Source organism: Silene latifolia, chromosome 3 (assembly GCF_048544455.1).
Source record: "Silene latifolia isolate original U9 population chromosome 3, ASM4854445v1, whole genome shotgun sequence".
NCBI classification, from domain to species: domain Eukaryota; kingdom Viridiplantae; phylum Streptophyta; class Magnoliopsida; order Caryophyllales; family Caryophyllaceae; genus Silene; species Silene latifolia.
Window position 1 is genome coordinate 50,877,404 of NC_133528.1, and position 22,627 is coordinate 50,900,030.

General features: G+C 36.8%; 1 non-coding gene across 1 annotated transcript; it reads right to left on the bottom strand.

The window, feature by feature from the left end:
- Nucleotides 1-206: 206 nt before the first annotated feature.
- On the bottom strand, nt 207-313 carry LOC141650653 (small nucleolar RNA R71). The gene has a single exon (XR_012546674.1). It is a non-coding gene; the product is annotated as a small nucleolar RNA R71 (small nucleolar RNA).
- Nucleotides 314-22,627: the final 22,314 nt, after the last annotated feature.

Sequence of the window (22,627 nt, forward strand, 5' to 3'; positions counted from 1 at the left end):
AACCTTTTGCGACTATTGTGATGCAATCTCTCAAACGGGCGTGACTCAAGACCAAATTAGATGGGTCTTATTTCCTTTTTCCTTAATCGGCACCGCTTGTGAAGCTAATGGTTGAAGGGCCTTGATAAGGCCACCCTTGGAATAGATTCTTGGAAGAAGTTGGCTCTAGCTTTCTACAAAAATTCTACCCACCGGAAAAGACTAACATGCTAAGAGCTCAAATTACGGGTTTTAAGCAAAGGGATGAAGAGTCTTTGTATGAAGCTTGGGAGCGGTTCAAGGGAATTTGTCGCTCATGTCCTCACCATGGACTTAGCGAATGGTTTTTGGTACAACAATTTTGGAATGGTTTATATGAAGATTCTAGGAACATTCTCAATATGGGATCAAATGGAATGTTCACCGAAGTTGATGACAATCAAACATGGAACAAGATTGAGGAAATGGCGGTCCATAACTCACAATATAGTAGACCTCGCAAGACTACTAGAGGAGGAAAGCATGAAGTGGACTCCGTTACTCAATTAGGTGCTCAACTTAGTGCTCACATTGACACAATCAACTTGAAGTTTGAACAAGCTATGGCTAGACTTGAGGAAAACTCAAAATCATCAAAGCATCATGTTAATGCCATGACGGCATCCTCATCAATCCCAAGTGGGATATGTGAGAATTGTGGAACTTTGGGACATGACCAAGGTGAATGTAGGGGAACAAATGAACAAGTGAATGCTTTCCAAGCATACAAGAGTGGTACCCCTTATTCCAACTTTTACAATGAAAACACCAAATTCCATCCAAATCTCTCATACAAAAGCCAAAATGTTCAAAACCCTCAAACAACATACACTCCACCACCCATGAGAAACCAAAATCAAAGACCCTTTTACAATCAAAACCAAGGTTACCAAAATCAAAATCCATACAATCACCAAAATGACCAAGGTTTTGATGTCCAAAAAGCGGTCCTCCAAATGCAAAAGAATCAACAAGAATTTTTCACTCAAATGCAAAAAGATAGCCAAGCAAAGGAAACCACCATCAACAACATTCTAGCTCACACCAAGATGTTGGAAACACAAGTGACTCAACTAGCATCTTCAAGCTCACAAAGACAAAAGGGGCAATTACCACCTCAAAGTAATCCCCCTAGACATGAAACGGTTAGTGCCATTCATTTGAGAAGTGGTACAAGGTATGAAGCACCGAAGAAGCAAGTTGAGGATGAAGTTGTGGAAGCTAGTGAAAAGGAAGAAATTGTGCAAAACTCCAAAGATGGAGAATCATCAAAAGAAGAAAGTTCAAAGAAAAATGAAGACAAGGCCAAGGAGAAGGAGCCCATTGTGATTAGACTTCCTTTCCCAAGTCGTCAAGCCAAGCCCAAATTTGATGATCAACTTGGAAAATTCATGGAAATTGTGAAGAATTTGGAAGTCTCAATTCCTTTCACGGAATTAATCAATCACGTGCCGACATATGCGAAATACATGAAAGATATCCTCACAAAGAAGAAGTCGATCCGGAAGCTTGAGACTATCGCCTTCACTAAGGTGAGTAGTGCAATACTTCAAGGGAGTTCACCTCCAAAGTTAAAGGATCCGGGAAGCTTCTCAATACCGTGTACCATTGGCGACACAACGATCAACAAAGCCTTATGTGATCTAGGGGCTAGTGTGAGTGTCATGCCATACTCGGTGAGTAAAAGGTTGGGGATGGGAGAGCTTAAATGCACCAACTGTTGGGAAATGTGTCCTCAACAATAGTGCGATCATATGATTTAAATATCATTATTAAATCTCATTTCAAGAATACGGAAGGGATGATACATTACATATATATATAGTCAACTGGTCCACACATATCGGTAATGATTGGCTGGCTAGAGTTTGACATTACTGTCGTGCGACGGTGGTGATCAGTTGATCCCTTGAGGTCACACCTAAAGGACGATTCCCTTAATTGAAAAGGTTAATTAGTTGTATACCGATACAGATTAATTAATTCCTTAAAATTGAACAATTCGATTTGTGAGAGAGAATATTGACATCTTATTGTAATGTGATTAAATAAGATTTATTTTAGTAATAAAATGCTTTGTTGCTAAAATTATTTATTGTTTGAGAAACAATAAAGATAAGAATGAATGGTTAAATATAATTACAAGAAGTTGTGAATTATAACTATATGACCCATTTTATTTATGTGATCAAGTATCACTTGTCAATTTGTTGTATGTAATTTAATTAATTCATGAAATGATATTTATGTGATAAATATGCATTAAAATTAATTAATAACATGTAGCATACTACATGTGACATATTGTGTGACAAATGACAAATTGACAAAATAAAATGGTAGTCCATTTTAAGTGAATGGACCGAAAATGGAGGGTGTGTTAGTGGGTTTTGGTTGTTTTATTTTATTTGATAAAATAAACATCATGATGACTACTCTTGACTAGCCTTACAACCTACTCCACTTTCTTACACACCTATATTTTTGATAAGAGAAAAAAAAAGCAATGATGCTCCTTTGGGCTAGAGTTGGGCGGCACACACACTCTTAATTGAGTAGTGTTGGTTGCTTTATTTTTCCTACACACTACCATTCAAAAACCATGCAAAATGTTCATGTATATTCTCTCTTCTCTCTCCTCAATCTTCATAAAAAAGATGAGTATTTGATTCAAATTGTTCATATGAATTACTAAGATTACTAGAGGTAGTATATGAGTATTAGTAATAGAATTTAAGGTAAACCACAATATAAACATCTAGTACTTGTTAGTTTGTGGGATTAAGGGATAGTTTTGGGTGCAACTAATTGGAGGGCTTCTATTTTGAGGTCATGTATGTTCATCCATTAATGGAAAGCTCAAGAACAAAAGAAAAGGAGATTTCTTTTGTGCCCATAAAACCGATACATCAAATGTAAGAATATGATTTCTTCTCTAATTGTTTTTAATGTTTGCATGCATAAAATCCACATTTAATTTTATAACAAATTAATTTCGACATATATGAGTATGTTAGTATGTATATGAATCTACTTTTCCTTCACCAACATCACACTCCAAATGGCCGATAGATCGACGAAGACACCGTTAGGGATATGGGAAGATGTCCCCGTGCGAATTGGGATGTTTTTCATCCCGGTGGACTTTGTCATTGTTGATATGGAGGAAGATTCCAACATTCCAATCATCCTAGGAAGACCTTTCCTACACACCGCCGGTGCGGTGATTGATGTAAAACATGGTGAGCTCACTCTAGAAGTGGGAGATGAAAGCATAACTTTTAATCTTGACAAGACTATGAGAGCTCCTCGTTTGCATGAACCATGTTTCATGATTGATCATTATAGCCGAAAGGATGAAAGGAAGAAATCGGAACTCCAATGGAAGAAGAAAATTGAAGATGCTCCATTCAAAGAGCAAGTGAATTGTGACAAGGAGAGCTTGCAAAGCTCATCAAAATCAACCAAGGAAGAAGAGGATGGCCTCATTGGCCAAGAGAAGAAATTGGGAGAATTGTCTCCATCTAAGCAAGAGATTTTCAATGATCAACTCAATGAAGTTTGTGGTCTTTGGGACGACGAATTTGAAGGGATTTTTAATCCCTACATTGGTAATGCCATCGATCAAGACCAACAACAAGGGCCACGGTCTATTGAGAACCTCTACCATGATAATGAACAAGCTTTTGATTACTTCTTCAAGGTGTTGAGCAACATCAACAACACCTTGGACATGCCCCCTTGACATCTCATCAAGAATGAGAGTTTGGTGGAGTCCTCCCTAAACCACCACTTGTAAATATTTCTAACTCCCTAACTTACATTTCAATTCTTGTATTGCATTTTTGTCATCTTTGGATTTTTATTTACTTTGATCAAAATAATTGACATGTTTGAGAGAAAGTGAGGGAGGGACTAACGATTTAAATTGATGTGTAGTGCTTTTAGCTTAGTGTGGGGATGGCAATTGCCTAGGCTATCCATGCCTTAGTAGTGCCCCCACAACGACGAACAAAAGACTTGAAGAAAGAATGGAAGAATGGTATGGGAAATGCAGTGTGCACGGATGGAACTGAATCCGTGTACACAGGGGAAGAATCCGAGCGGATTCCAGAGAATCCGCCCGTCTTGAAGAATCCGAGCGTATTGCAGAAAAGACGCCCGTCCTGAACTGAGCTGAATTTTGAAAATTTCTTGATCGTGATGAATCCGGGCCCTGTGAAGAATCCGCCCGTCTTGTAGAATCCGTCCGTCTTGTAAGAAAGACGTCCGTCTTTTGGTGAGGAAAACAAGCAAAATTTTCGGATGAAATCCGTCCGTCTTTAAGCAAATCCGCCCGTCCCCGTGTTCAGCAAATCCGAGCGGATTGTCACAAATCCGCCCGTCTTTAGGCGAGTTTTGCAAAGTTCGAAAGAGCGAGAATCCGCACGGATTGGGCGAGAATCCGCACGGATTGCCCCTGCAGATTCGAAAATTTCGGTCTCTTTAAAACCCCTCCCACCTTCATTCATTCATTCATTCATTCATTCATAAACACTACCCACAACATCAAAACCCTCATCCTCTCCATCACAAAAACAAAAACCCTCAACAACATTCACCAAAATCAAATCAAACCATCCTTCCAACAACAAATTAATCACTCCTTCTTCAACAAAAATCAAAACCAAGCACAAAATCTTCAACCTTTGAGTCGATTTTTGTTTTCATAAAGGCAAAGCCTTTCACCTTCAAATCGATTTGGGCATACTACAAATTGAAGATTTTTCATTCTTTTCTTGGTTAGTCCATCAATGGCAAGGACTAAGGGAGCAACAAAGGCAACAAAGGCACCAAAGGCTAAGGCACTCTCACAAAGGCAAAAGGCTCTTCAAACAAAGAAAGCATTGGCTATGGTGGTGGCAACACCAAACTTGGAAGTACAACAACAACAACAACCTTCTATGGGAGCAACAACACCTTCTACTCCGGTAATTGATCAACTTTTGCATTATCCGGAGGTAACTTTTATTTCCGATACCCATAGAAGTACCTTTGTCAAGTTTGCTATGAAGTCATTACAATCCACAAAATTCACATGTGACATATTGTGTGACAAATGACAAATTGACAAAATAAAATGGTAGTCCATTTTAAGTGAATGGACCGAAAATGGAGGGTGTGTTAGTGGGTTTTGGTTGTTTTATTTTATTTGATAAAATAAACATCATGATGACTACTCTTGACTAGCCTTACAACCTACTCCACTTTCTTACACACCTATATTTTAGATAAGAGAAAAAGAAAAGCAATGATGCTCCTTTGGGCTAGAGTTGGGCGGCACACACACTCTTAATTGAGTAGTGTTGGTTGCTTTATTTTTCCTACACACTACCATTCAAAAACCATGCAAAATGTTCATGTATATTCTCTCTTCTCTCTCCTCAATCTTCATAAAAAAGATGAGTATTTGATTCAAATTGTTCATATGAATTACTAAGATTACTAGAGGTAGTATATGAGTATTAGTAATAGAATTTAAGGTAAACCACAATATAAACATCTAGTACATGTTAGTTTGTGGGATTAAGGGATAGTTTTGGGTGCAACTAATTGGAGGGATTCTATTTTGAGGTCATGTATATTCATCCATTAATGGAAAGCTCAAGAACAAAAGAAAAGGAGATTTCTTTTGTGCCCATAAAACCGATACATCAAATGTAAGAATATGATTTCTTCTCTAATTGTTTTTAATGTTTGCATGCATAAAATCCAAATTTAATTTTATGACAAATTAATTTTGACATATATGAGTATGTATATGAATCTACTTTTCCTTCAATCGGTATCATGAGCCACGGTTGTTTGCATGCAAATCGGTTAAAAGTTTTTCCGAGTTATAAGAATAACAAATAAAACTTGTAAAATTTGTGTTATTATGAGATATCACGAAATTAATCCATGCATGTTAATATTTCTGGTCCTAAAATGTTTTAGGATATTTTGGTTAATTTTTCGGATTTTTATTGTTCATAATTTACAAGAATGGCATTTAAATGTGATTTTATGAGTAAAAGTGTCATTTTTGGTCTAAAATTAGCTATACTTCGAATTTTCCATTGATTTTTGGATATGTTGTCACATATATTATTTTGAGATAACCTGTAAATTTTCATAATTTTTGGACTTGTTATGCTCGAAAAATGGATTTTTCATTATTAAATTCGGATTTAGGTGAAAAATAGGTTAATATGAGTTAAATTTCGAATCTGGTCATAGAAAATTAATATGTTGTCACATGCAATTTTACAAGATGTGTGTAAAATAATTGGCTATAAAGAAGTCTTTTTGCATGATTTATGGATTTTTGAAGAAAAATAGCATAAATAGTGACATTATTAGTGGAAAATTAATAAAACATAATCTATGACTTAAGGAAAACATCAAATGTTGCATTTTATTATCATTTTCAGATCTAAAATTGAAAAGTTAATGAAAATAATTTTTCCATGTTTTTATGATTATTTTATTAAAATCGATAAACCGCAACATTGTTTTTCCGGAAAAATTTCGAAATTTTTTAACCTAAGATTTTGAACATTATGAGTGTCATGGAAATTTTCCAGAATGTTCATGAGTTTAAATTTCAAATTTTGAATTTATTTGAAATTTTGTGATTTATTTGAAGTTTAATAGCTTATTTTTGTAATTTTTAGTCCATTTATGAACAATTTTATAAAATATGGGTTAATTATGGTCAAATTATTAGTGAAGACTATATTTTGAGTCCTAAGAGGTTAGGGTAATTAACTTATGCATAAATATGAGTTTATGTATTTTGGTGATTATAAAATGTTGAAATCACGCAAATCCGTAAAAATCGAGTAATATACGATATTGGCTAATTAAAAGGCGATTTAGCATAAAATTGAGCATGTTCATACATATTATAATGCTGCATTTTCTTTATGATTGTCATAATTTTAATTTATGTAATTTTGAATTATGTAATTTTACTTAGTATGGCCTTAGATTTAATTGGTATTTCCCGAAATGTATGGGAATATCGATTCGGTTGTAATTTTATTGTGATCTCGTATCACCGTTTTGTAATTTAATAGATTTATTTTATTTTAGTTACAAATGTATAATAGGAAATTATGTAATTTATTATGTAATTTTATTCATTCAGGAGTTCCAAAAGACGGATTTCTTCAGGAATGGCGATGCATAAAGACGGTGTTACCTCGAGATGCGTGCCACAACCGAAGTTCAAGGGACCAATGGAGTTGGTTTCCGAATATGTAATAGATAAATAGTTTTACTATTTTAGGAAAGGCCATACTAGGATTTATTTATCTTTATGCTTGCATTTTATTTTATGTCACATGCATCGCTAAATCGCCATAACTAAACATGCATTGTCATTTTATCGAGTTTATCGACTGTGTCAATTAAAATTATCGTAGTTCACCGCTTTAGTTCACTTAAAACGTGATAGATGATAAATTGACATGACCTCTCGCTAAAACAATTAATTGAGACATAGCCTTACCAAATAGTAGAAACCATGAAAACCTATTTCATGAGGGAGTGCACTCGGCCACACCGGGGTACAAACCTTGTTACGTAGGGGAAGTGGGTGATAAATGTCTATCCACCGAATTCATGTTGATAAGGGTTTCATCGGCCACACCGTGCCCAAGTTAATGTGGGTTTGGATCATGGACACATTTATTCGAAATTTGGATTGAACTCAACAAAAGTTTTTCGATAAGGGTTTTATCGGCCACACCGTCCCCTTGTTGAATGTGTTTTGGGCTAAAGATATATGTTAATGTAATATTATCGACCAAGAGTTCTAAAAGTAGAATCGATTAAAGCGTTAATCCACCGAGTTATATTGATAAGGGTTTCATCGGCCACACCGTGCCCAAGTTAATATGAATTTGGGTCTTGGAATCATTTATCATAGTTGGGTAGAGGTCACTATGTAAATGCTTTACTTGTTATTTACAAGTATTAATAAAACGATAAATGTTAAGTTTTCCATTATTCCGTTTTTATATTGTTCTATTTCTTTACCACAATTCATATACGATATCATTTCGATTTTGACTCAAATCTCCATTAAAACATCGTAACTAAAGACAAATATGAATTTGCTTCTAAAACCTCATATGAACCATTGCTAAGGATCTCTTGTAAAGAGTATAGATTGAAGTTATTCATTATCAAACAGGTTTTTGATTCTTGACTAACACATCTACTTACAATGGATTATTTTTCATGTACTTAAGTGAATTAAGTACCTTGAAGCGATAAATTGTTTTGGTAATTAGTTTTGTCAAGAATTCGTAATTGACCAAAATAACGCAACCACTTCAATGAAAGTTTTAAGAATAAAACGAACAAATGAAGAGTGATCTTCGTGAATTCAATTTTGCTTCTCAAAGCAAAGACTCATTGAAATAAGTGGGAGCATTCTCTTAAACCGTTAAGATGAGGACGAGGTTCAAGAAGTAAAAGATAATAATGGAATTGATACAAGGTAATGTTGAAAGTAAAGTCATTGAGGAATGACGATACTAAAACCTATCAATCCCGACCAATAAAGTTTCCATTGTCCTAAAGGTTGGACACAAGAAAGGAAACTGCCCCGAATTATTGAAGAATCAACAAGTTAGTTGTGGGACATCTAATGGGACGTTCTTCTTTAAATGTTTATTTGATTAAACATAAATTTTGCTAGTACCACTTCGTCAATATTAGAAACCAATGGAGGTTTTCATCATTGCACTTGATACATAGGATGATTAGAATATGACGACTAGCAACAATAATGTCGAGAGATAGAGTAATTGTGTACTCAATCTAGTTTTTGGATTTAAAGTTGTACTTAATTGTGACTATTAAGTGCATAAACTCTAAATAAGAATATAAACTTGTTAAGATACAAAAAGGGTTTTCACTTTTGTGACCCTATACACCACGATTTGATGTATGGCTAGCCCATTATCAAGGTGATTATATTCTAAAACAAACTAGAATGATATATCATGTAGATGATGTAAGATTCAAATTGGTAACCCAAGATTAAACCTTAAATTTTGGAATGATGAACGTAAAGAGTTATCGAGTACTCTTGAAACCATTAGATTGTTAATGGTATATGCGTATCTTGTATTCAAAGCAAGATGTCTCGTACCTTTTGGTTGAAAAGGAGATCGAGGTTGTAAATCATTGATCCAAAATAGGTTGATCATTCTCTTTTATCAACGATTTAAAATTTTTAAAGAAGTTTAAAGAGTTAAAGAAATCACGATTTAGTCGTGATGGGATTATCAAAGTGAAGACTTTGATATAAGCCAATGGAAATGTGATCTAATATCACAAGTTAATCTCTCTTAGCACGCATTATGAAATAATGTGTGATTGGATAAGAAATCAAACGCTATTCGATATGGTTTGAACTTCAATCAAGTTACTTTGAGTTACTTGATCTTTTTTGGGGATTTTATCATTTTGTCTAAAATTATTTTTCCACTAAATCGAATCATATGAGATATGAAATGGTAAGGGTACCATGGTTGTAAGTTTTTCACAAGAAACAAATGCTCATTTTTCCCTTACAATTATCACGAGCACGACGGGTTTGCGGCTCATGAAGCTGTCTTTCTAAAATACAAGTTTATTTTAGAAGACAGAGTGGGAGAAATTATTCAAGAGCCACAAAGAATGCCACAGAGAATGTTATGTCGCAAGAAACTGGTCTTTCTTGGCTACATGAGACGCTTTGTGTAAAATATTGTTTCTTTAAAACCTAGGAGGTTAAAATTCGTCACTTGTTAAAGATGATGAATTCACGCTACTCTTAAGAAAGTAAAGAGCTTATAACTTACAAAAGAAATTGTTTGATTCAAGTTGATTACTTCTAGAAAGTAATGAACATATGACTTACATAAGAGTGTTTAAAGTCACAACTCAATACAAGGCTTAGAGCCATGAAAATCCGAAACAAAAAGGCTTGATTAGTGACAAAGGGTTTTGCACTAATAAAGAGATATTTCATAGCAAGATTGGTTGCAAAGGGTTTTGCACTAATTGAAATGCTTAAGTCTATTTGGATCTTCTTAGGGATTGTATTTCATTATTATGAAATACATAGCAAGTGAATCTAAAACTCACTTCTTCAATTAGAAGGAATGTATTCAATACATGTCTTGAGTTTTGAAGATTCTTGCAATCCTAAGATAATGTGAAACTTAAGAGAGGGTCTTAAATAGGACATCAATGAGTTGGAATCAATAATTTGATCATGTTATAAAACGTTTCTCGATAAGTCGAGAAGTTGTATTTATACATGGAGTTTAGTGGGAGTTACAGAAGTTTTAATTAGTCCGATATGTGGATGACATATTGATCATTAAGAATGATTCAAGACTTTTGGAGTAATATAATGCATCTTGAATATCCAGATTTATGAAGATAAATCCACATGATATTAGCGTCAGTAAGAAGTCTTATGTTGATAAGATTCATGACTAGTTCAATTAAATTGAACATATTTGATTGATTCCATTTGCTTCCGCTGCCGGATCAATTAAATGAGTAATGATGTATAACACTTCATATACTTTGAGTATGATGAATTGTTTTCAAAAATCGAATTTAAGTAATCTTTACCTAGTATATAAAGATTACCCTTAAGTGCATGCAGAAGCATTAAGGAAGTAAAGCAAAGTGTTTATGATGCAATTTTGTGTAAGGGTGTTACACAAGTGACAATTGACAATTGAGGTTGCGCATGGTTTCCGACAAAACCATAATCAAAACACATTAGGATGGTTAAGACACCATTGTGGCTATGATAATTAAGAAGTAGATTTTCTAGAATCGTTCTAGGCAATAAAGAACAATGAGAGATATTTATAACGGAAATTGAGTACACTTGCAATCATGAGATGTGCAAGAGGATGAGTCCCGCATTTGTGAAAACAGTGGGAGCTATTCTTAGGCTAAGAGGGCCTATGTCTTGATTGGATCTCGACACGTACTCGTAAAGTTTGTGATGCAAATGTATACATTACGAGAGGAAAACGAGTGTGTAGTAAGGTTGAGTAAGGTACAAGAAATTGATAAAACCTACTAACCAAAGCCTTCTCAAAGGCTAAACATGATGAGTCATGTCATTTCAATTGAATTGAAATTAACAACTACATGCAAGATCAAATAAGATTATAGAATATGAAATAATAATCAGGCATTGACTATTCATATGTGATAATCGCATTTGTCGTTCGAGTTTTTCTTTAAAAACTCCTTTATACTTTGTTACATCCAAACGGGTTGTAGTGACAATTGAACCCCGTTAAAGTGAACACAGATTAACATTGTATTCGCCCATAGTCACTTGTATGAGGTGACGTCTCGAAGTGACTAGAGTGTGATGCGATTGATGGCAAGTTCAAGTGCCATAGAGTCATGTGAGATGACTAGTCGATCACATAGGCAGACTGTTAGGAACACTTTGTCGGGCAGTGACCGCTTATAGAGTTCTGGCAAATTTATATAGCCTGGTCGTGGCGAGAGCTACTATAGTATTCTAATGAGTCGATTCTTTTAACTAAAGACTGTTCGCCTAAGGTGGCACAGTTTCAGATTAACTTTGATTTGTGTTACTACGACCTTCGTAAATGGGGTCAAATGGGCATATTTTGGGTTATGATGGCTGTGGCTAGTCGAAGGGAATAAGTGCGATAGGAATTGTCCACCCCTTGTCGGGGTTAAAACAATATCTCAGGGCCACTCGAGGAGTAATGAACTGGAAATGCGTGGCCACGCTCGGAAGGTATCCATGGTGGATAAATTCCGGTCAATCAGTTATTCTCCAGATCGAGGAAACCACTCTCGATGTGATCACTTGCAAGTACGACCCGAAAGACACCTTGCATTGAGTGGGAGATAGTAATAGGACAAGAGAATTGGTGACGCACACTTGTCGAGGACAAGTGGGAGATTGTTGGGAAATGTGTCCTCAACAATAGTGCGATCATATGATTTAAATATCATTATTAAATCTCATTTCAAGAATACGGAAGGGATGATACATTACATATATATATAGTCAATTGGTCCACACATATCGGTAATGATTGGCTGGCTAGAGTTTGACATTATTGTCGTGCGACGGTGGTGATCAGTTGATCCCTTGAGGTCACACCTAAAGGACGATTCCCTTAATTGAAAAGGTTAATTAGTTGTATACCGATACAGATTAATTAATTCCTTAAAATTGAACAATTCGATTTGTGAGAGAGAATATTGACATCTTATTGTAATGTGATTAAATAAGATTTATTTTAGTAATAAAATGCTTTGTTGCTAAAATTATTTATTGTTTGAGAAACAATAAAGATAAGAATGAATGGTTAAATATAATTACAAGAAGTTGTGAATTATAACTATATGACCCATTTTATTTATGTGATCAAGTATCACTTGTCAATTTGTTGTATGTAATTTAATTAATTCATGAAATGATATTTATGTGATAAATATGCATTAAAATTAATTAATAACATGTAGCATACTACATGTGACATATTGTGTGACAAATGACAAATTGACAAAATAAAATGGTAGTCCATTTTAAGTGAATGGACCGAAAATGGAGGGTGTGTTAGTGGGTTTTGGTTGTTTTATTTTATTTGATAAAATAAACATCATGATGACTACTCTTGACTAGCCTTACAACCTACTCCACTTTCTTACACACCTATATTTTTGATAAGAGAAAAAGAAAAGCAATTATGCTCCTTTGGGCTAGAGTTGGGCGGCACACACACTCTTAATTGAGTAGTGTTGGTTGCTTTATTTTTCCTACACACTACCATTCAAAAACCATGCAAAATGTTCATGTATATTCTCTCTTCTCTCTCCTCAATCTTCATAAAAAAGATGAGTATTTGATTCAAATTGTTCATATGAATTACTAAGATTACTAGAGGTAGTATATGAGTATTAGTAATAGAATTTAAGGTAAACCACAATATAAACATCTAGTACTTGTTAGTTTGTGGGATTAAGGGATAGTTTTGGGTGCAACTAATTGGAGGGCTTCTATTTTGAGGTCATGTATGTTCATCCATTAATGGAAAGCTCAAGAACAAAAGAAAAGGAGATTTCTTTTGTGCCCATAAAACCGATACATCAAATGTAAGAATATGATTTCTTCTCTAATTGTTTTTAATGTTTGCATGCATAAAATCCACATTTAATTTTATAACAAATTAATTTCGACATATATGAGTATGTTAGTATGTATATGAATCTACTTTTCCTTCACCAACATCACACTCCAAATGGCCGATAGATCGACGAAGACACCGTTAGGGATATGGGAAGATGTCCCCGTGCGAATTGGGATGTTTTTCATCCCGGTGGACTTTGTCATTGTTGATATGGAGGAAGATTCCAACATTCCAATCATCCTAGGAAGACCTTTCCTACACACCGCCGGTGCGGTGATTGATGTAAAACATGGTGAGCTCACTCTAGAAGTGGGAGATGAAAGCATAACTTTTAATCTTGACAAGACTATGAGAGCTCCTCGTTTGCATGAACCATGTTTCATGATTGATCATTATAGCCGAAAGGATGAAAGGAAGAAATCGAAACTCCAATGGAAGAAGAAAATTGAAGATGCTCCATTCAAAGAGCAAGTGAATTGTGACAAGGAGAGCTTGCAAAGCTCATCAAAATCAACCAAGGAAGAAGAGGATGGCCTCATTGGCCAAGAGAAGAAATTGGGAGAATTGTCTCCATCTAAGCAAGAGATTTTCAATGATCAACTCAATGAAGTTTGTGGTCTTTGGGACGACGAATTTGAAGGGATTTTTAATCCCTACATTGGTAATGCCATCGATCAAGACCAACAACAAGGGCCACGGTCTATTGAGAACCTCTACCATGATAATGAACAAGCTTTTGATTACTTCTTCAAGGTGTTGAGCAACATCAACAACACCTTTGGACATGCCCCCTTGACATCTCATCAAGAATGAGAGTTTGGTGGAGTCCTCCCTAAACCACCACTTGTAAATATTTCTAACTCCCTAACTTACATTTCAATTCTTGTATTGCATTTTTGTCATCTTTGGATTTTTATTTACTTTGATCAAAATAATTGACATGTTTGAGAGAAAGTGAGGGAGGGACTAACGATTTAAATTGATGTGTAGTGCTTTTAGCTTAGTGTGGGGATGGCAATTGCCTAGGCTATCCATGCCTTAGTAGTGCCCCCACAACGCATTTAACAAAAGACTTGAAGAAAGAATGGAAGAATGGTATGGGAAATGCAGTGTGCACGGATGGAATCGAATCCGTGTGTACACGGGGAAGAATCCGAGCGGATTCGGAGAATCCGCCCGTCTTGAAGAATCCGAGCGTATTGCGGAAAAAGACGCCCGTCCGAATCGAGCTGAATTTTGAAAATTTCTTGATTGTGATGAATCCGGGCGTCTGTGAAGAATCCGCCCGTCTTGTAGAATCCGTCCGTCTTGTAAGAAAGACGTCCGTCTTTGTGTTGAGGAAAACAAGCAAAATTTTACGGATGAAATCCGTCCGTCTTTAAGCAAATCCGCCCGTCCGTGTTCAGCAAATCCGAGCGGATTGTCACAAATCCGCCCGTCTTTAGGCGAGTTTTGCAAAGTTCGAAAGAGCGAGAATCCGCACGGATTGGGCAGAATCCGCACGGATTGCCCCTGCAGATTCGAAAATTTCGGTCTCTTTAAAACCCCTCCCACCTTCATTCATTCATTCATTCATTCATTCATTCATTCATAAACACTACCCACAACATCAAAACCCTCATCCTCTCCATCACAAAAACAAAAACCCTCAACAACATTCACCAAAATCAAATCAAACCATCCTTCCAACAACAAATTAATCACTCCTTCTTCAACAAAAATCAAAACCAAGCACAAAATCTTCAACCTTTGAGTCGATTTTTGTTTTCATAAAGGCAAAGCCTTTCACCTTCAAATCGATTTGGGCATACTACAAATTGAAGATTTTTCATTCTTTTCTTGGTTAGTCCATCAATGGCAAGGACTAAGGGAGCAACAAAGGCAACAAAGGCACCAAAGGCTAAGGCACTCTCACAAAGGCAAAAGGCTCTTCAAACAAAGAAAGCATTGGCTATGGTGGTGGCAACACCAAACTTGGAAGTACAACAACAACAACAACCTTCTATGGGAGCAACAACACCTTCTACTCCGGTAATTGATCAACTTTTGCATTATCCGGAGGTAACTTTTATTTCCGATACCCATAGAAGTACCTTTGTCAAGTTTGCTATGAAGTCATTACAATCCACAAAATTCATATGTGAAGATACCTTAGAAAAATTGGGTGTTCTTGAACAAACAAAAGCCTTTTTCAATGCCATGGGGTTGAAGAAATTGTTTGAAACAAGGGAATTGACATACCCCTCCCTTACCTTGGAATTTTTAAGTTCTTTGAAAGTCACCAAAGTTCAGAATAGGGAGAATCTCGAGTTTCGTCTAGCTAATGTTAGTAGACGCATTACCTTTAGGGAATTGGGTGAAATTTTGGGTCTTAGTGATGAACCGAGTTATTTTAAGAGTTATGGAAAGTATGACCCCGAACCTCTTTGGGAGGCAATCTCCGGGAAGAAATTTGAGGATTTTCATGCGAGTCGTGCTCTTTTGGTCCACCATCCGGGCATAAGAGTATGGCACAAGGTCGTGGGTAACACCATAATTGCTAGGAAAGATACCAACCATTTCACAAGACTTGATTTTATTCTCCTTGAATCGGCTTTGAATATCGGAAGAGTACACACCAAGCCTTACAATTCTTTGAGGCTCTTGGTAGATAGATGGCTCAACATTGATTGTGGGAAGAAGGGCACGACCGTTATTGTAAATGGCGGCCTAGTCACACTCCTAGCCAAGCACTTTGATCCTAACTTCAATAAGGATAACAAGTACAAAGCAAAGGAGGGTGGCCATCTTGTTGATATGCATACTATGATTCACAAGTTCAAGTGGGTTTCCCATAACCCCCTTGACACTAAGTATGGATGGCTCACTAGTGAAGCTAGATCGTTCACCTTGCCTTCGAAGATTTGCCGTCTAAGCGTCCACCGGACCAATTATCTACTTCCCCTTTCCAAAGAAGCCGAGTATATCATTCAACAACAAAAGGGTGATCTTGAAATGCCCTCCTCTTCCATTGTCATACCACCTTACCCCTTTAAGTATGAAGAGTTCAAGCCGGTAGGAGTTGAAGTTGGGAAAGACTATGTGACTCTTCTCATGCAAGCAATGCACAAGCAAGCCTATGAAGATCGGAAAAATGCCTACTTGGCTCAATATCCACCCCTCCTACACTTAGCTAGGCAAGGACTACTTGATCCATCTTGTCCTTTGCCTAGTTGGGCGGATAGAGAAGTCTTATTTGCGGGTGCATCTAGGGTCGTTTTGGGTGACAATGAGGTTGTTGGAAATGATGAAGAAGTTGATGATAATATTGAGGAAGAAGCAAGTGAAGGAGAAAAGGATGGTGAAGATGATGATGAGGAAGATGAGGAAGAAAGTGAAGAAGCAAATGACAAGGAAAGTGGCAATGTGACCACTTCTCATGAGGGAAGTGATGGTGATAGCATGATGGAAGATTATCAAGCCTTGGAGACTCCTACCCTCTCATGGTTTGTCTATTTCTCTCTTTGTATTTTATTTCATTTTGATCATTGTTGGAGTAGTCCTAGCCCCATTAGAGGACTCACACCTCGGTACCATTGAGGTGTTCTCATTCTATTGTTCCCATTTTCAAAATCCAAAATGACAAATTAGTTTCATGCATAGCATAGTGTGTGCATGAAATACACCCATCCTTGGACATTAGCAATAGTGTCTCACTCGGTTTGGGGAAGTTAATGCATACACAACGGGAGGTAATCTAAATTATCCTCTCCGTCATAACAAAAACCATGCATCATGTAGTATAGCTTAGTATAGATTGCATTTAGTATAGAAATCATGCATCATCTTTGCATAATTTCCATCATTTTGGCCATTGAGGACAATGCCCATATTAGTGTGGGGATGGGAATTCTAACATTTAACTCTTATTCAAAAATCCAAAAAAATTGAAAAATTTCAAAAATCATAAAAATTTGAAAATTGAAAACCCAAAAACATGTTTATTTCTTGTTGTAGTCTTGTATATATTGTCTTGTATATATATTGTGTTTGTTCTATCCTTGTTCACATTGATTGACTACGCCACATCCGAGACATGAGGATATTGAAGACCGCATGGTATGATCTTTCCAATCTCCTTTTTCCTCTTTATGTTAATGACTATGTGGCTTTATTTTGATTGATGCGGTATGACAATGTGAATTTAGGACTTGCATTTAGTTTATATGTTATATTAGTTGATAGAACCACTTGTATTAGGATGTTTATATTAGTTGCATCATGGCATGTAGTTGCATGTTAGAAATGTTTTGAAAAATGCCTATTTAGGAACTTTGACAAGAGCAACTAAGCCATTATAAATACTTGTTCAACTTAAGACTTTACCTACTAGAATGGTTGTAAAACACCCTAGATAGTGTCATACTAGTGTCTTTTGACCCATGACCCAAGGCCTAGTCAAGGGTTTGCATGTGAGTCACCTATCCAACCCCGTGATGCAATGTGGACTTGGTTAACTTGTCTAGGTGACCTTGTTTGACCTTGTGGTAAGGCAACCCAAAAATATTTTCTATCAATAAGCTTGAAGTGCTCATTTCAAAGAAATTTTGTCATGTGGAAGTAATGTAATGCCAAGGAAACCTCAAATGTTATGAATTGTTGAAAGTTGAGAAAGTTAAGTTGTTTTGATGGAGACATACCACTTCGATGTGCTTTGGTGTGGGATCCATTGAATTGGGCCCCCATACAGTTGTGAATTCGGCCGCCCAGAGACAGAGTGACTATCACCCCGAAAAGCTATTGTCTAGAGGTTAACCGGTTGCCTAATAAGCGATTGGCGAAAGCAAAGGACACTAGCCCGGAAGGGACAAACCCCATCTTAATTTTTTTTTTTTGAAATGTGAAAGTGAAATGAGGACAATTTTGAATACTAGTCATATCCACCCGTTGTGAATAAAGATTTGAGCATTTCATTCCCAAAAAGCCTTTTGTCAAGCCACTTGGTCAAGCTTGGGACGATCCATGACCTTTACTTTTGTAGAGAATTCGAGACTTGTCATGTCATATGCTACTAGCATCATAGGGATCATCATTCCACCACCATCCGATCGCTCTTGACGAAAGCATTTGGAAATTGAGGACGAAAGGAGTCTAGTTTAACACCATTTGGAGGTGATTTAGTGCCATCCTCTTAGACTTAGTAATTTGTTGAACTAGTATTTGTGAAGGATTACATGCTCTTAAATTTGTTCCTCTTTAGTGCCTCCGCCACTTGATGAGAGAGTGGCTATTCTTTTTGTAGATGCATCCATTATGTGTTTTTGTGTGCTTAAAGTTTGGATGTGTCGCCATTTTGGCAAGACCCACCTTGCCTTGCAAGAAGGCATCCTACCTCATGGTTGTCTTGTTGTGAGTTGAAGGGGCGGAGTGAGACCCGCTAATTGTCTCATATCGGCTATATTATTAGGATAGGTTAGTATTGGTCCTAGTCTTTGTCACCTCTTTACTCGGGACGAGCAAAGGTTCGGTTTGGGGATATTTGATGTGACCATAATTGGCGCATATTTAGCCCCGAATTAGCCTTGTTCCCATGCTTTTTAGTGCTTATTTGGGTCATTTCTTATCTTTAGTTCTTTGTTTTGCATATTCTTTGAGATTTTGATCCCTTGGTAGGAAAGGAGTAAGAATCTTGCATTTTCATGGCAAAACGAGACTAAATTGATCGAATTCAATGACCAAGCATCAAGGAGAGACAAGATTAGAAGGCCTTTGTACATATCATAGTAGAAGAGCAATGTTGAGAAAAGATCCTTGAGTCCCCAAGGAAATCCCCAAGGAATTTATGAAGAAAAGGGAAGAAAAGTAGAAGATTTGTTCTTTGATCGACAATCCGAGCGGATTGTCACCAATCCGTCCGTCCCGCAAAGAAGACAATCCGAGCGGCTTTGCCACAATCCGCTCGGATTCCACCTCCACAATCCGCCCGGATTCCCCGAATCCGCTCGATTCCAACGCGAGAATCCGCCCGTCCCGACCCTATTCCGCCCGGATTCTAGCACAAAGACGGATTGTCTTCTCCAAGCTACGAAGAAAGAAGCCCTTCTCTCGAAAAATACCGGCTCCTTCTTGCTCAACTTAAAAAGTGTAATTACTAGTTTAGCCCTTAGTTAACCCTAATGCATCCTCCCTAATTTCCACTATAAATACCCCATTAGTCTAATTAGAGGAGCATGTTCTTCTTATCAATAATTAGTGTAGTTAATATCAATCAAATCCCTCTTTAATATTGTAATCAAGTATTAATCAAGTTTTAATCCAAGTTTTAGTTCTTTAATCTCTCTTTTGTTCATCCTTTATTTTGGGTAATTGAAGATTATTTGGGTTATTGTTGGGAGATTGACAACCTCTCAATCAAGCATTCAAGTACTTCTTTTATCTTTGCTTTATTATTGGAATCATTAGTAGGTATAATCTCTTAATCCCTTTTTAATTATTGTTAATTACTTTCATTTATTCATCATGTTTCATATTGTTGGTATGATTGACAACCTTGCTAGCATGATCAACATGATAATGAGTGAGTAGTCTCTTAGCTAGGGTTAATGGGTGATTAGGAGAAACCAACGTGGGAAATGATTCATGCTTAAATTAATATGCTTTAATGTTTTATTTGCTTGCTTGTTTTGATCTCAACTCATGCACATGTTATATTTGATGAAATGCTAAGCCTATGAATCCTTGCATTTACTATCATCTTCTATCTTTTCAATGAGACTTGTAAGACATAACCCAACTCGAGTCTCATTAGACCATGCATGTTGTTGAGTAGGGAAGATTAAGTCGACTTGTAGGTGTTGTATAATCTAATCGATTCGGCTCCGGGACCCAAACTTTCCTAGGATTGTAAGATATAACCCAACTCAATCCATCACAACAATAATTGCTTGCTTATAATTTGAGAACATGTTTGTATGATCATATCCCATGATTCCCCTATGATCCCATGACACCCTAGTGCCTTTAATCAATTGTTTACACCCCTTTAATTCATCTTGCTTGTTTATTTTCATTGCTATTTTAGTTTAGTAACCTTCTACATCAACCCAATTTGTGACACCCCTTAGACACCACTAGTTGCAATAGAAATCTCATTTCAACTCCCGTCCCTTGGGATCCGACCTTTACTTGCCTCTTTACTAATTGTAGAGTTGTTTGTGGAGCTATAAATTGTGTTTTGATTCGACCGTGACCAATGACCACATCTTAATTTGTGAACACTTAGCGGGATCGCATCAAATATAAATTGTCATTTATATTATTCCGTAATAATTTATTATGACAATATCGTATAATATACATACTTCAATTATAAATATCGCGTATTTATAATTAGCTAATTAAATATAACCGATTACATTTAATTACGAATTAACATCTTAATTCGTTTAAGCTAACATTATATACATTAATTAAATATAACATATTATATTCAATTTACGAATTGACAGTTAATTCGTCTCAGCTAATATTATTTAATCGGCATTAAATAATCGTCTCATCAACACATTGACTAACTGTTTAGTCATATAAGGCATCAATGTGATTACATTTCCATAACCACATCTTTCAAACACATCCTTTAGGTGTGACCTTTAGGGACCAGTTGATCACCGCCATCAGTATGATAATAACGTCAAACTTTCTAGCAAGCCAACCGTTATTAGGTAATCGTTAATCAACTGATAAAATATGAAGTATACCCTTGTGAACCTATAAGAGATTTATAAATGTTATCACACTAATTTGTGGAGGACACAAGCTCCAACAGATACTACTACTACTACATACTACCTTAATACTACTATATAATAATACTACTCCGTACAATATTACTACTATTACTTCATCGTCATATGATACACACATATATAACCCATGACAACAACAACAGACGACACAACCATCCAAACACAACCACCACCCACGCAATCTGCAACCACCAGTCACGGCTAAACCATTGTGCCCTAACTCCTCCACTCACGATATCACCATCACACACGATACTCACCATAACAACACACAATACGACACACCCCACCAAACACTGCCCACACAACTAGCAAACACAACCACCACAGAGATCCACACCTCCACTGGCCACCACCATACACACCACTAGCTCACGTCGGTTCCAATGGTGGTGTCCAATCCCCAAAGACACAACCACCATAGCTATAAGCGCCGTCTCAAGTCAGCCTCAACAAACACCCATAAAAACTCCCCTGTTTCACGTTTTCGGCCAAACCCACCACCAACGTCCCACATTTAGCCACCCTAACACTCTCGGGACACCGACCCAACCACCAGTAGTCCACCTTACCAAACCCAGGTCAAGGCAAGGTCCAACGACGGTACAAAATTCGTCTAAAACTCACAGTAAAACCCGACAACAATCCCTAACCCCTTTCGAAATTCCGGCAGCCACCGCACAAGGTATGACATTTGACCAGCCCAACGTCACCACTATGGTTGACCAACCACCACGAACCCAACCTACCCAAGCCCAGGTCAGTCACGTCATGGTTAGGGTTCACAAACCATGTAAACAATATAAAGCAACACCACACGGCCACCCCTGCAAAACCTCTTTCCCCGGCATTCAATATTGGTCAACGGAGGTCCCCAGGTGGTCTACGATTGGGTCACGGTAGCAACAAGTCTATAAGTGGTTTAATTAACGAGTTATAACAATTATAAGATGAGTACGTTATGAGACGGTTTTAGAAACTTACCTCGAGACGATAATAAAACTAATTCCCTTCTTCTTTTCTTCTATGTCTCATTCTCTTTCTCTTTTGTGAATTATTGTGTCATGAATATTGATACGTGCATTTTATATAGTCCTTTTTGGCCTTTTTATGCACGTATTTCTATGCTATTATCGTAGTTTTACGCTACGAAATGCCCCGAATATGCTACTTTGGTTTGTTTTGTTCTATTTGCAGGAATGGACCAGAAAATAGTGAAATCAAGCCTTTTACCATCTGTCTAGCATGCATTGGGAGGAAGAGTAAATTTGGAGCGGGAATGTAGCTGTCTTGAGATGCGCAAAGAAGTAAGATAGCTAGGCGAGCAAAGGAAGAACTTCAAATTGCTAGTGCCTAGTTTGAAGAGCCATATCTCCTGTTCTACAACTTATTTTCAGGTTATTTTAATTGGATATGAAATATTGTCCTCTTAGCTTTCCAACGCCACTGGAATCGTCTTGTTTGCCCAAGTAACGAAGAAATGGCAGCCGTTTGAAGTTCAGTGCGCGAAGCAGGAATTGTGCGCTGGAAAGTACTCGATCGAGTACTTTTGTGTTCGATCGACTCCTTTTTCTACTCGATCGAGTAGTT